This window comes from Schistocerca cancellata, chromosome 5, assembly GCF_023864275.1.
Source record: "Schistocerca cancellata isolate TAMUIC-IGC-003103 chromosome 5, iqSchCanc2.1, whole genome shotgun sequence".
Taxonomy (NCBI): Eukaryota; Metazoa; Arthropoda; class Insecta; order Orthoptera; family Acrididae; genus Schistocerca; species Schistocerca cancellata.
Window position 1 is genome coordinate 391,115,427 of NC_064630.1, and position 13,803 is coordinate 391,129,229.

The 13,803-nt window shown below is 44.9% G+C and overlaps 1 protein-coding gene across 1 annotated transcript in view; it reads right to left on the minus strand.

Annotated features, from left to right (window-relative positions):
• LOC126188560 (protein nervous wreck) overlaps positions 1–13,803 on the minus strand; it is a 724,305-nt gene that overhangs the window by 679,043 nt on the left and 31,459 nt on the right. The window lies entirely within an intron of this gene.

Genomic DNA, 13,803 nt, shown 5'->3' on the forward strand with positions numbered 1-13,803 from the left:
TAGGACGTTCTGTACAAGACTGCGTCAAAGGGAAGAGTGGAGTTTAACGTCCCATCGACATCTAGATCATCAGAGTTGGAGAACTAACTCCGACAGAACTGTCGTGAGTAAGGAATCAAACGAGACCTTCTTGAAAAACTCATCCCAACTCGCCGATAAATTAATTAAAGTAAACAACGTAAGACTAAAATTATTATTGTCGGGGACCAATGTGATCGTTGTTCATCCTATACACGAGAACAGTGTTTCAATCACTGTACCACCTAGTCACGATAAAGTGTGCTGTATCACGCGAGACTCTAAATCAGGCGTGTACATACTTCGTACTGCAGCGGGACGCAAACTCCTCCCGATGACTACGTAACGGCTGCAAGTTGAAACTCAAAAAAAGAAAACCATACGTATAATTAATTCACATCAGTTGTTACACAAATATTCTCTTTATTTAACAAGTACAATCACAACAAGAGCTCAGAAGAACTAAATTCTTCAAGGACTCGCCCTTTCCTTTCCGGGAAGGACTTAAAACTGAGAAAAAGATATTACGAGAACGAACGGTGAGGTGCAGACCACATTCAGATCAATGGCGAGACGTGTGCGGTCTGCAGCCCACGTTCTGTGCATCCCTTCTCTAAATAAACTGGTGAATTAAGGCATTAATAAATGAATGAGATGGGAACGAAAAGCTTGATTCCGTTGAAATGCCTGTGTGTAATGGACTGCTCCTATAGGCCTACGGAGCGGATAGGGCATCTACACTACTGGCCATTAAAATTGACATGCTACAGACGCGAAATTACCCGACAGGAAGAAGATGCTGTGATATGCAAATGATTTGCTTTTCAGAACATTCACAAAAGGTTCTGCGCCGGTGGCAACACCTACAACGTGCTGACATGAGTAAAGTTTCCAACCGATTTCTCATACACAAACAGCAGTTGACCGGCGTTGCCTGGTGAAACGTTGTTGTATGCCTCTTGTAAGGAGGAGAAATGGGTACCATTACGTTTCCGACTTTGATAAAGGTCGGATTGTAGCCTATCGCGATTGCAGTTTACCGTATCGCGACATTGCTGCTCGCGTTGGTCGAGATCCAATTGTTAGCAGAATATAGAATCGGTGGGTTCAGGAGGGTAATACGGAACGCCGTGCTGGATCCCGACGGCCTCGTATCACTAGCAGTCGAGATGACAGGCATCTTATCCGCATGGCTGTAACGGATCGTGCAGCCACGTCTCGATCCCTGAGTCAACAGATGGGGATGTTTGCAAGACAACAACCATCTGCATGAACAGTTTGACGACGTTTGCAGCAGCATGGACTATCAGCTCGGAGACCATGGCTGCGGTTACCCTTGACGCTGCATCACAGACAGGAGCACCTGCGATGCTGTACTCAACGACGAACCTGGGTGCACGAATGGCAAAACTTCGTTTTTCGGATGAATCCAGGTTCTGTTTACAGCTTCATGATGGTCGCATCCGTGTTTCGCGACATCACGGTGAACGCACATTGGAAGCGTATATTCGTCATCGCCATACTGGCATATCACCCGGCGTGATGGTATGGGATGCCATTCGTTACACGTCTCGGACACCTCTTGATCGGATTGACGGAACTTTGAACAGCGGACGTTACATTTCAGATGTGTTACGACCCGTGGCTCTACCCTTCATTCGATCCCTGCGAAACCCTACATTTCAGCAGGATAACGCACGACCGCATGTTGCAGGTCCTGTATGGGCCTTTCTGCATACAGAAAATGTTCGACTGCCGCCCTGGCCAGCACATTCTCCAGATCTCTCACCAACTGATAACGTCTGGTCAATGTTGGCCGAGCAAGTGGCTCGTCACAATACGCCAGTCACTACTCTTGATCAACTGTGGTATCGTGTTGAAGCTGCATGGGCAGCTGTACCTGTACACGCCATCCAAGCTCTGTTTGACTCAATGCCCAGGTGTATCAAGGCCGTAATTACGGCCAGAGGTGTTTGTTCTGGGTACTGATTTCTCAGGATCTATGGACCCAAATTGCGTGAAAATGTAATCACTTGTCAGTTCTAGTATAATATATTTGTCCAATGAATACCCGTTTATCATCTGCATTTCTTCTTGGTGTAGCAATTTTAATGGCCAGTAGTGTAAATTAATTTCATGTGTACCAGCGACTCTAATTTTTACCAATTTCATACTTTTATCAGTCCCGCGCATCACGCAGTAACACAATGGAAATGAAAATACTAATGAGTATTGAGAACCACCCGTATGAATACCCATTTATTGCGTCACGATCGGTTTCGTTCGTTAGAACATCATGAAGTTGCCGAGTTGTGCCAATCTCATGATATACGAGGTCTCGTTGTCTTACGTAATGTTAGAGGCGGAATCTGAACATTATGATCATGTAAACGTGCGATCGGTAGAATGTTTACGTGATCGTCATTTGCAGATCTCACCTATAACGTTACATAAGACAATTACTCCTCTTACATCATAATATTTCACAACCCGGCGCCGGCCGCTGTGGTCTAGCGGTTCTAGGCGCTTCGGTCTGGAACCACGCGGCTGCTACGGTCGCATGTTCGAATCCTGCCTCGGGTATGGATGTGTGTGATGTCCTTAGGTTAGTTATGTTTAAGTAGGTCTAAGTCTAGGGGACTGATGACCTTAGATTTTAAGTCCCATAGTGCTGTAATTAAAAAAAAAAAAAAAAAAAACTCGGCAACCTGATGATATTCTAAAGAACGAAGTGGTCACGACATAATAAATGTGTACAAATACGGCTGTGGTGGTTCTCATTAATCATTAATATCAGTATCAATCAGCTGTGGAACTGAACGCGGTGAAGACCACAATCAATAAAAACAGCTTACGGATGAGGCGCGATTTAATAATGGTTGTTGTAAGACGTGTATATTTCTTTTGTTTATTGTCAAATCACAATTTATGAAAGATGTTTACATTTTATTAATAGGATTAAGTAGGAATAATTAATTTTTGTCATGTTGGAAATAATTGTGGTAGCAGGGAATGTTTGCACCAAAGTATTGTTGACAAGAGAGACCGCAAATTGATATAATTTTAAAAAGGGCGGGAGAGACCGCATATGGATACATTTTAAGAAAAGAGCGGGAAAGACCACGCATTGATACACTTTGTAATGGTAGCAGGGATTGTCTGCACCAGAAAGCATTGTTGGCAGGAGTGCTGCACTTAAGCGTTCGTAGGAGCCAGTAGTAAGCGAGATGTGAAGCGAGTCGGTAGCAGGTCTGAAGCGAGAGGTTGAGAGGAGCGGTGAGCCTGTCAACCACCAGCTAAGATTTACAAGAGATTATATAAACGGATGTACAGAGACATCAGCTAACTATTATAATAAGAGGAACTAATATTATTGAATTAATTTTTTGAGAAACTCAAGACTACTGAAGGTATGTTTGCGCATTGCTAGTTGTAAGATTATTGTAAGAAGTAAGTCCCATTTGAGCGTTTGTAAAATCATTTCATTCAGAATATAATTAACTTTTGCCAGCAATATTGCATTTCTAATTATAATCCATCCCAAAAACCACCAACGTAAAACTTCGCAAAATTTTATTGTTGTCAAGAAAAAGTTTAACTATGAATTACGTAATTTCAGTCAAATTATTAACGAATAACGCCAGCTTTGCTATTAAAGAATAACGTCAGCTTTGGTAATAAATACAGCCACTTATTATGAAAGCCCACCAGCAGCTAATAGAGTGTAGTAAAACAGAGTAAGTATATTCATGTCACAGTTCGATGTAGCAGTCAGATGGCGATCCAGTAACAGTAAAACAGGCAAGGAACAGTTTTGGGTTATTGCAGATAACGACTGAGGGCCACGACGACGACACATTCAATGTTTCGTCGAAATAATCAGAAAATCACTTTTAATAAGCAGCAATTAAATTTGTATGCGAAGATAGAGAAAGAGAATAAATTTCAAAGGGAAGATTTCATTTGTTATTATTCAGTAAGAGATAGAAATCCAAATGGAAGGTTACATAGGTTATTGTGAAGGGAAGGTTATCAATAACAAAACAGGAAGTAGAGGAGACGGGAAGGTTTCATTGTCTTGCGCAAAGTGACAACATCGCGACCACTCTAAACTCTTACGTATCTCAGCCCAGCACACTCGTGGCGCCTCCGCTACTGCGGCAAATGTAACAACAACAACAAGCAATGGGTGGGAGCAACGTAGACGGCGTGGAATCCTTGTAAGTGCGCGCATGCATCGACACGCGATACAGCGCTCCCTGGCGCACGCGAGGGCAACATTACAGTGGCCTGCCACACAGACACTCTGTATAGCAGTCTGTTAGGCAAATTTGTCTCTGCTCCGCGCAGGATGACTGATGCTCAATTGTGGTAGAGAGACTATCACACTTAAAGCTACGAAATTATACAAACATCTCAAGAAACACCATCTTTTTTGTACATAGCTCGTGCTCCAAAAACGAGTACACAAACGACGTAACTCATGTTTTAATGCTGCTTTCCACCATAACTTTATACAATTCTTGTAGAGCCGCACTTGTGCATTTGTACTTATACGAGGAGGTAGGTGGTTCGAATACTGAAGATGGAAGATATTTACATCACCAGTATTTGGCCACCAAATGGAGGGGAAAGCGATGGAGCAGATTTGCTGATCATCAGAGTGTTCGGAAATATCATGATTTAAATTCCAAAGCTCTTAGCGGTAGCTCATGGTGTAGGGCCCATACGTTGTGAGGTCCTATTTCGATTTGTGGCCTTGGGGAGTCCTGTTTTAAGGTCTTTTCTTTTTCGTCCGTGGTTCTTATGTTCAGCTTGCCTAATTCAAATTTATGTTAAAGAGATGAGTTTGTATGTTGCTTCTCAGTTAAGGGCAGATATTATATGAACAGAAAATTATTAGCCGGCCGAAGTGATTCCCCGTGTTCGATTCCCGGCGGGGTAAGGGATTTTCTCTGCCTCGTGATGACTGGGTGTTGTGTGCTGTCCTTAGGTTAGTTAGGTTTAAGTAGTTCTAAGTTCTAGGGGACTGATGACCATAGATGTTACGTCCCATAGTGCTCTGAGCCATTTTTTTAAGTTCGGCGCTAGCGGCCGTGCGAAGCGGAGGTCCGATACTTCCGCCTGTGCGGCGTGTGCGAGTGTTTGTTTACTTGTGGACTTAGTCTGCGCGCGGGCTAGTAACAACGATCATGGCGAACAAGTACAGGAAAACTACATTACGATTCAATTTCTGCAAAGACTACGAACGACCAAAGACTTTAGCAGTGGAACGATTCATTCGAGAGGACGTCAAGATACCGCCAAACGATATTGTCAGAATTCATCTGTCCATCGTTAGTCCCACGGTGTATGTTAAGATGGTAAATGACGCGGCGTGTGAGAGAATTCTACAGGCGACAAAAGCAGGTCTCCGATTTTGCCATAGTGACGGGAATGTCGGCACGGTAACTGTAGAACATGCTGGTCTGGGTGTACGGACAATACGTGTTTTTGAGCTGCCATTTGAGCTCCCGGCTGACGAAGTTATCGAGGCTTTTAAGCCATACGGCACGGTACATGGTCACACAGCAGAACGCTGGACACAATTCGCCACGTACCCAGTTCTTAACGGAGTGCGACAGATCACTATTGATCTTCAGAAGCATGTACCGTCCTATCTGACAATTGGTGGTTGTCGGGCGGTGGTGATTTACGATGGTCAACCACGTACATGTTCTGGCTGTGGCCAGGAGGGACACCTCAGGTCGAACTGTATGCAACGGCGGATTACGCAACTGCCTTCAGATGTGCGGGAGCCGTCGCCGGCGATGACAGTACTACCGATCACCTATGCCAAAGCCCTCACTGCGTCCGCTGATGACCGACAAGACACAGCCCTGGTGGAAGATCAAGATGGCACTCTCCGAAACCTTGTAGCAGACGTCGGGATGACAGAGGATGCTGCTCCATCGAGCATACAATCTACGGCGATATCAGATGAGACCGAACTCCCACCAAGCACACCTATAGTACACGAAGCAGTTCCAACCACTACGGATGCTGTTCCGTCTGGAACGCTCTCTGTGACGACAACATCAGTTTCGACCGAACTCCCGCCAAGTACAACGATGGGACTCGAAACACTTCCTGTTCCTACGGATGCTTTTCTGTCGGGCAGCCGTGATTCCCTACAATCTGAGGACACGGAAGGAAGATCGCGCAAACAACGTTCCCCGAAAAGGAGGAAACGGCGTCGTCGCACGACATCTCCTAGGGATGACTCCCCTTGCCCCGACGACGATGTGCCTGTGGACCAAGACGACACAACAGCCTCTACGAAACAGGATGAGGCAATGGAAACTGTTCGATCAGACCCGCAGCGGTCTGTCACATTGACGGTACCGGGACGTCGTGATGCTGAAGAGGAATCACAACCAGTTGGCTCTCCAGACGCAGATACTGTGGCCATGGACACGAATATATCACTGCCTGCAAAGATGTGGTATGACGATATTGAGGAGGCGCCGGATGTCATACAGAGGCAGCCGGCACTCACGAAGACGGCCTAATAATTGCTGAAGGTGTAGGGAGAGGGGCGAGAGAACGTCTTATAACTCAGCCCCCAGCGCCGATGCAGGGAGATGGTGTTGCGCATCGACAGAGTGGGATTCAACGCCATGCGAACCGTATTGCGACATTAAATATAAATGACGTGCGTTCACCGGCCAAAATACACCTACTGAAGGAAACGATTTGGGCATCTGATGTGGATATTGCTTTGCTGCAGGAAGTCCACATAGCTGCACTCCCATACATCGCAGGCTACCAATCCTATTCGTCACATGGAGATCACAATGGGAGTGGGATGGCAGTTTACGTGCGAGATGGCTTCCCAGTGGAAAACGTGTGTTACCTTCCCTCGGCTAGGGGAATGGCTTTCACGACGTTTTGGACACGCATCATCAATCTTTATGCACCGTCGGGAAACAATCGGCGGCGGGAAAGGGCGCGATTTTATGCAGAAGACATTGCCCCACTTTTCCATGGACGTTATGAATGTGTAATAATTGGTGGAGATTTCAACTGTGTTCTCAGCCAGAAAGACCAATGGCCGCAAGCAAACATCAGCCAAGAGTTGCGAATCGTTGTCAACGACCTTGTACTTAGTGACACGTGGGAATCACGACATGGAGATGCACCGGGATACACCTATGTGACAAGTCATTCGGCGAGCAGGTTAGATCGCATTTATATCTCACGCGCTCATGCAAATGATGTCCAGGACGCGGAACGCTGGCCATTGGCATTTTCCGATCACAGCGCTTGCATCTGTACGGTGCTTCTTCCCCCTAGAGAGGTGTGGAACAGTAAGGCCCCGTGGAAATTAAACATTCAACATCTACATGATCCTGAATGCCGTCACCGGATCCTTGAGACATGGACGATGTGCGAGCGAAGGGTTGGAAGGTATGCGACGAAGCTTGATTGGTGGCTGACTTGTGCTAAACCGGCGCTTCGCCGTACGTTCATCTCATATAGTAGGGAGATGGCAGAATGGCGCCGCCGTACGACCGACTTTTATTTTGCAGCACTGCGCGACCTGGACGATGGTCCGCCGGGACAGGACGTCTGGATCGAACGCAAAAGGATAAAAGCTAAACTAGTGGCTTTAGCTCGGAAATATCTTCAGGGAACCATGGTGCGCGCCAGATGTCACGATACGATAATGCACGAGATTCCTTCCATGCACCACGTCGTGAATGAACGAAAGCACCGACGACGCGTTTTGGTACGGGAATTAATTACCCGCGCAGACCGAAGAGTGACGCGTCAAGCGGACATTGTCTCTGCATTCGTCGACCATTACCATCACATCTATCGGGAAGAAGCAGCCCCTGTCGATGACCTCGAACGTATAGCCACGTACGTCTCCCGTACACTGACGGTGGAAGCCGCGGGAACCTTACTGGAAGCCATTAGCTGTGAGGAAGTACATGATGTGATCGCAAAGGGTGCGTTGAATCGGTCCACAGGCATTGATGGACTTCCTGCTGAATTTTATCGAGAATTTCGCAACGAAATGGCACCGCGATGGACGGAAATGTACAACGAGATGTTAAATTCCAATGCGCCTATTCCACCGGCTTTTATGGAAGGCCTCTTGGTGCCAGTACATAAACCGAAGCCAGGAATTACGGTCACACATTATCGCCCCATCACCCTGCTTAATGCCGACTATAAGATCTTTGCACGGTTGCTAGCGTCCCGATGTCGTATGTTAATTCGTAGCGTTCTCTCTCCAGAACAGACGACACCGGGTGGATCGGTGAATGTGCAAACAGCTATTGGCGAATGCCGTGATGTGATAGCGCTGGCGGAGGAGTGCCGGCTTAAAGCGGCGATGGTGGCGGTTGATTTTGACAATGCTTTTGATAAGGTGCGCCACAACTATCTGTACGCTGTACTGGAACAAATGGGATTTCCAGACCGTTTTACTGGTCTCATTAGAAGGATTTATGGGGGCGCACAATCCTTGGTACAGGTCAATGGGCGTATAGCAGGGCCCATTCAAATTCGACGATCCATTCGCCAGGGCTGCCCTCTTTCGATGCTGCTGTTCGCGATAGCGTTGGAACCATTAATTGGGAGGCTAACAAATTCTCTTTCTGGGATGGAACTGCGGGGCTACACCTTCAAATGTCGTGCCAATGCGGACGACCTCCTGCTGCTCGTTCGTTCTGAAGAAAAGGTGAAGACGGTCCTTGAACTGTTGTTGGACCACAGTGTGACGGCGGGTAGTGCAGTGAACAGAACAAATCGGCAGCAATGCCGGTTGGAAGGGGCCTTACGCCAGAAGAAATCAGTCCGTTTCCTTATGTGCAACGATTCCGCTATCTCGGCATAGACTTTACCTCATCTGTAAAACATACTGCGGCAGTTAACTACCGACGTATTTTACAGACAACACGTACCATGGTCCTAAAACATCTCCTACGGCGCCTTGATTCTCTGCAGCGAGTCGAATATCTGAACACTTATGTGGTTTCTCGAATGGTGCATATTTCGCAGATCCTGCCCTTACCACTCACGCTCGGACGTCGACTTCAATCAGCACTAGGCTATTTTGTGATGATTGGATCGCCCCTCAAGGTGCGATACACAACGCTCACGCTCCCTACGGACAAGGGGGGACTCGGACTTACGAATGTTCACTGCCGAGCGACGGCTCTCCTTCTAGCCACGATGTACAAGCAATGGCGTAGCGGGCGTGATTCCCTTACATCCCGCCTACTGGATCTCCTAGTTCCAGCGTCCCTCACACCTCCGGTAGCGGTGGGCAACATTACGCCACATTTTGCGCATGTATCAACATTTATCGTGGAACTTAGTTATATCAGAGACGAGCTTCCGCGCACGAGACCACCATGCGCGAAGGATTTTTATGTTTGGCTGCAACGACGGATAAGTCGTAATGTCATTGAACTCAAACACCCCAAGTTGCATTGGCCGAAGATTTGGAGACATGTGCACCAAAAATTCCTTCCTACCTTCGTTCGGGCACTGTGGTTCTCTGTCACCTGTGGCAAGTTCAACACCAACGAACGACTCTACGCAATTGGACTAGTGGACACTCCACTATGCCCGAAATGTCGCCAAGTGGATGACGACCATCACCGCTTAACTTGTATCGCGGTGGAGGACGTATGGCTCCTAGGAAGACAGATGGTGGCTTGCTACCTCCGTGTGACCCCGCAACATATTACACCTGCTTCCTTCTTACATCCGGGGAGTGACTACTTTCCGGCGACTAAATCACACTCGATCATCTGGGTCAAAGGTTGGACGATCGCGTACCTCTATGGGGATGCTGCCAAGTCGCGACTCGACTTTTGGTATTCCTTGCAGCAAGCCCACAATGAGGTTCATAGATGGTCACACTATGGGAAAACCTTTGCCAGCTATCTTCACGCAGTCTTCCTCGACCCCCCACGCAGTTGGGATGTGCCGGGTGCAGTCAGTGTGCACATTTGACAGCTGATAATGAACCTCACGCTTCTCTCACCGCTCCATATATAATGCACATACTATACCATGAAGTGATCTACATGTTCCTTTTAACAGAGTGATCTTTATGGAAAATAAATAAATAAATAAATAAATAAAAACAACATCCCTGTATCCCTGTTCCTTTACATTTGTGATTTGTTTTACAATGATTTTTTTTTTTTTTTGTTTTTGCAGAGGATGCATTTCATTTAAAAAAAGTGGCCGTGCGGTTAAAGGCGCTGCAGTCTGGAACCGCAAGACCGCTACGGTCGCAGGTTCGAATCCTGCCTCGGGCATGGATGTTTGTGATGTCCTTAGGTTAGTTAGGTTTAACTAGTTCTAAGTTCTAGGGGACTAATGACCTCAGAAGTTGAGTCCCATAGTGCTCAGAGCCATTTGAACCATTTTTGAACCAGAAAATTATTGAATGTTCGTTTTATTTTCTCAGTAACATGAATGCAAGTGACTTTTCTTCGTATCGCTGACCAGAACAAAGAAGCTTGTAACCAGGACTGTGTGAGGACGCATTCTAATACGCAATAAACTAGAAAGAACGGTCAAGTGACAGAGAGCGGTACATCCTGTATCTGTGAGGTACTCAAATCCTGGGGAATGTAAATATATTAAAGATAAAACAACGCTAGAAAAAAACGTATAAGGACTACTGTTGAATGAGCTTTGAAAAATTTCCCACGTGCAAAAATTTAGTTATCCACTAGGCAGAGCAATAAAATAAAAATCTTTAATTTTCGCTCTATAACGTACAAAACTGACATTTTTTCGCTATACTTCTTGCTCAAATGAAAGCTTAATTTGCTGAGTAAACTCGCGTATAAAATTTTTCCTTATGTTGGGTTACAATATTGGTTAACAAATGATGATAATATATTAGACAGGTGTCGATGCACTCCTCATGTGAGGTTTTGAAGCTTTTTTAAAAGTAATCTTAATAATGAAGACACCACAATATTTTAAAGTAGAGAAACTTTGAAGTACATAGGGTGCCGTTTCTTATGTTGATTTCAGTCTTTCGAGGCTATATCAGAGAACAAAGAAAAATATTTGTTTTTATCTTTTTTGTAGACTTATTGAGTCAATTACGTGCTAAAACGCACGTATCAGACAAATCTCAGTGCAGCATTACAAACAATTCAGTTCCACACTCTGGTCCATTGCACTGATTCAGAAAACGCTGCACATTTATACCTTAACGACGAATTCATACCGATGAAGCAAGACATTGACATTATTCGGGCCTCTCGTAGTTCCGGTTCACAGTGAACGTCTCTGCAGTCAACCAGTTAACGAACGTAAAACAGTAACATATAAACACCGTCAGTCCTTAAAGTTTAGGGACTGGGTAGATAAAAAAAGAGAAAAGGATTTAAGATGGTAGTTCTAATGCTTCAAGAGTTCTACATAGCCCCCCCCCCCCCCCCGCCCCCTCTCATTTGAGTGCAATGTACAGAACGTTCATACAACCATGCTCAACTGTGTCGTACTTTCAGATGTTGTTCAATTCATACTTCACGTTTCTTTGTACATCCATTATGTCGTCAAACTGTTCACCCTTAATGTGTATTTCTGCACTTTGTCGTTGTTTGGTAGGTTCATATCGATAACACCATGTCTTGTCATCAGTTATGATTATTCCAAGAAATAATTATCCGCGTTTTGCATGGCTGTTTTATCCATGCGCCGTCTCTTTTGTTCAGGAGTCAAGGTGTGTGGAACAAACCTTGTACACACTTTCCTCTTCTTCAAAACATCCTGTAGAGCGTCTTGAACACTTGATTCATGGCCGTTGCTCAACTGCGATTTGTGCCTCAACTACAATGACAAACCACGGCCGGACGTCCACCGCTTAACACTGGCTACTCGCAACTAATTGGTTGAATGCTCACGTGTTGGTCACAGTTGTTGGTTCGAGCTGTCACCGTAGTTACAGCGCTAACTTTACGTACGCGCCAGGCACAAAACCAGTCTTGTAAATTTTTGCGTGGATGGTTTAATTATTTTTAATGGTGCAGCTAGTAATCACGAAATTTGAGAACAACTTTAATTATAAAAAGACCAGAAGTATGGACGCGTAGTTTGTGTTGCAACTGTTTGAACGTCAGCTTCTCCGTGGTCTGCAGTGGATTACCGGCCTATTCTACGTATTAGCCTATCTTCCAATTTCTACTGTAGAGTCAAATTAACACAGAACCCGGATCAGAGTCCCAGCCCGGCACACTTTATGAATCTGCCAGGAAGTTTTACAACAGCGCACATTCCGTTGCAGAGTGAAAATTCGTTCTAGAACCCATAATTAAGCCAGAGAAATGAGACTCATAGACTCCGTGGATTGAAATAATATCTAGTGACTTGATATGATACCAATCTAAGTTGGATTTTCCATTATTTTTTTGCGCAAATTTTGTCCATGATGCCACCTAAGCCACAGAAATATTTACAACCACCCTGACTTTAAAAAAAAAACGTTAAAGGATGCTCTCGCTGTACGTCTCTGTCCGACGTGGCAAACACGAACAATGTACGATGACGTAGATAGAGCTGTTTTGAACAAAACCGCTTCGGACAGAACTGTCAATTCGTGTTGAGCTCTTTTACCAATCCACTGTTTGTTTGCTAATGATGTTTGATTGCTAATTTTTGTTAGAAATCAGGTTGGCAACTTGTTAGCCACTTTGTCTGATAAGTAAGTGTAGTTTCCTTTATTTAAAAAATAAATACCAAGTAATCGACAGTGTTTCTTTACATTAACGAGTTTACATCTCACAAAGCTGGAATTTTCAATCGTTGAAACGGTGGCCTTTCAAATCTGCAAGCCACAAGCACAAAGATAAGTATTTTCAAGTTTTTTTGTGTGACCATCCTCCGCAGCAAGCATATCAATACTTGTTTTGTAAATAAGCAACAGGAAAAGGCAGTTTTATTTACAAACCAAGTATAAGTATTTTCATCTATTGTACAGATGGACGTTCCCGCACTCTTGGCAATTATCAGATATATTTCAGCACGAGCATGTAAACGTGACAGATCTGGTCATGAACATAGCAAGTGCTAACACAATGTTCCTGATATTACTGTACTGCTTTTTCCGAATTCCATTAAAGTACATCACTCAGTTAGAGGAAACGTTGCTTAAATATCTTATCCTGAAAGTATAAACAATGTAGCAAAATATTGACGACTTTGCGCATTATATTTGCTGGAGACTTCATTCACATAATTTGAACTGTCCAAGAAACAAACGTTGCGTGTGTTACCCATCATATCGCGAATAGTGAAGCGACTACGATACTACCATGAGCTACACGCCATGCTCCCTTCTCATATCACAATGTCTTAAATTTATTTACGAAGCACACTGCGTCGTGCCGACTAAAACTATGCTTCGCGGGGAAGTGCTCTAACAACTGAGCTGCCCAAGCATGATTCACGACGTGTCCTCACAGCTTCACTCCCACCAGTATCTCATTTCCTACCTTCCAAACTTCACACTTCATAACGGCGCGCACTCCAATGTAGAGTGAAAATTCGTTCTTGAGAATATTGTTAAGTGTTTGTTAACCAACGTTTTCTTTAACTGAATCTCCTGCCAGCGCCGCCAATCTGCTTGTATACATTTTGTTTACAAGGCGACATTGCAGAACTATGGGCGCCGAAAATAAAACTTGTCAGAATAATTTCATAACAAAGTAATGTAAACAGTAAAGAAATCATCTGAAAACCGCACGAAACGAGTCCGAA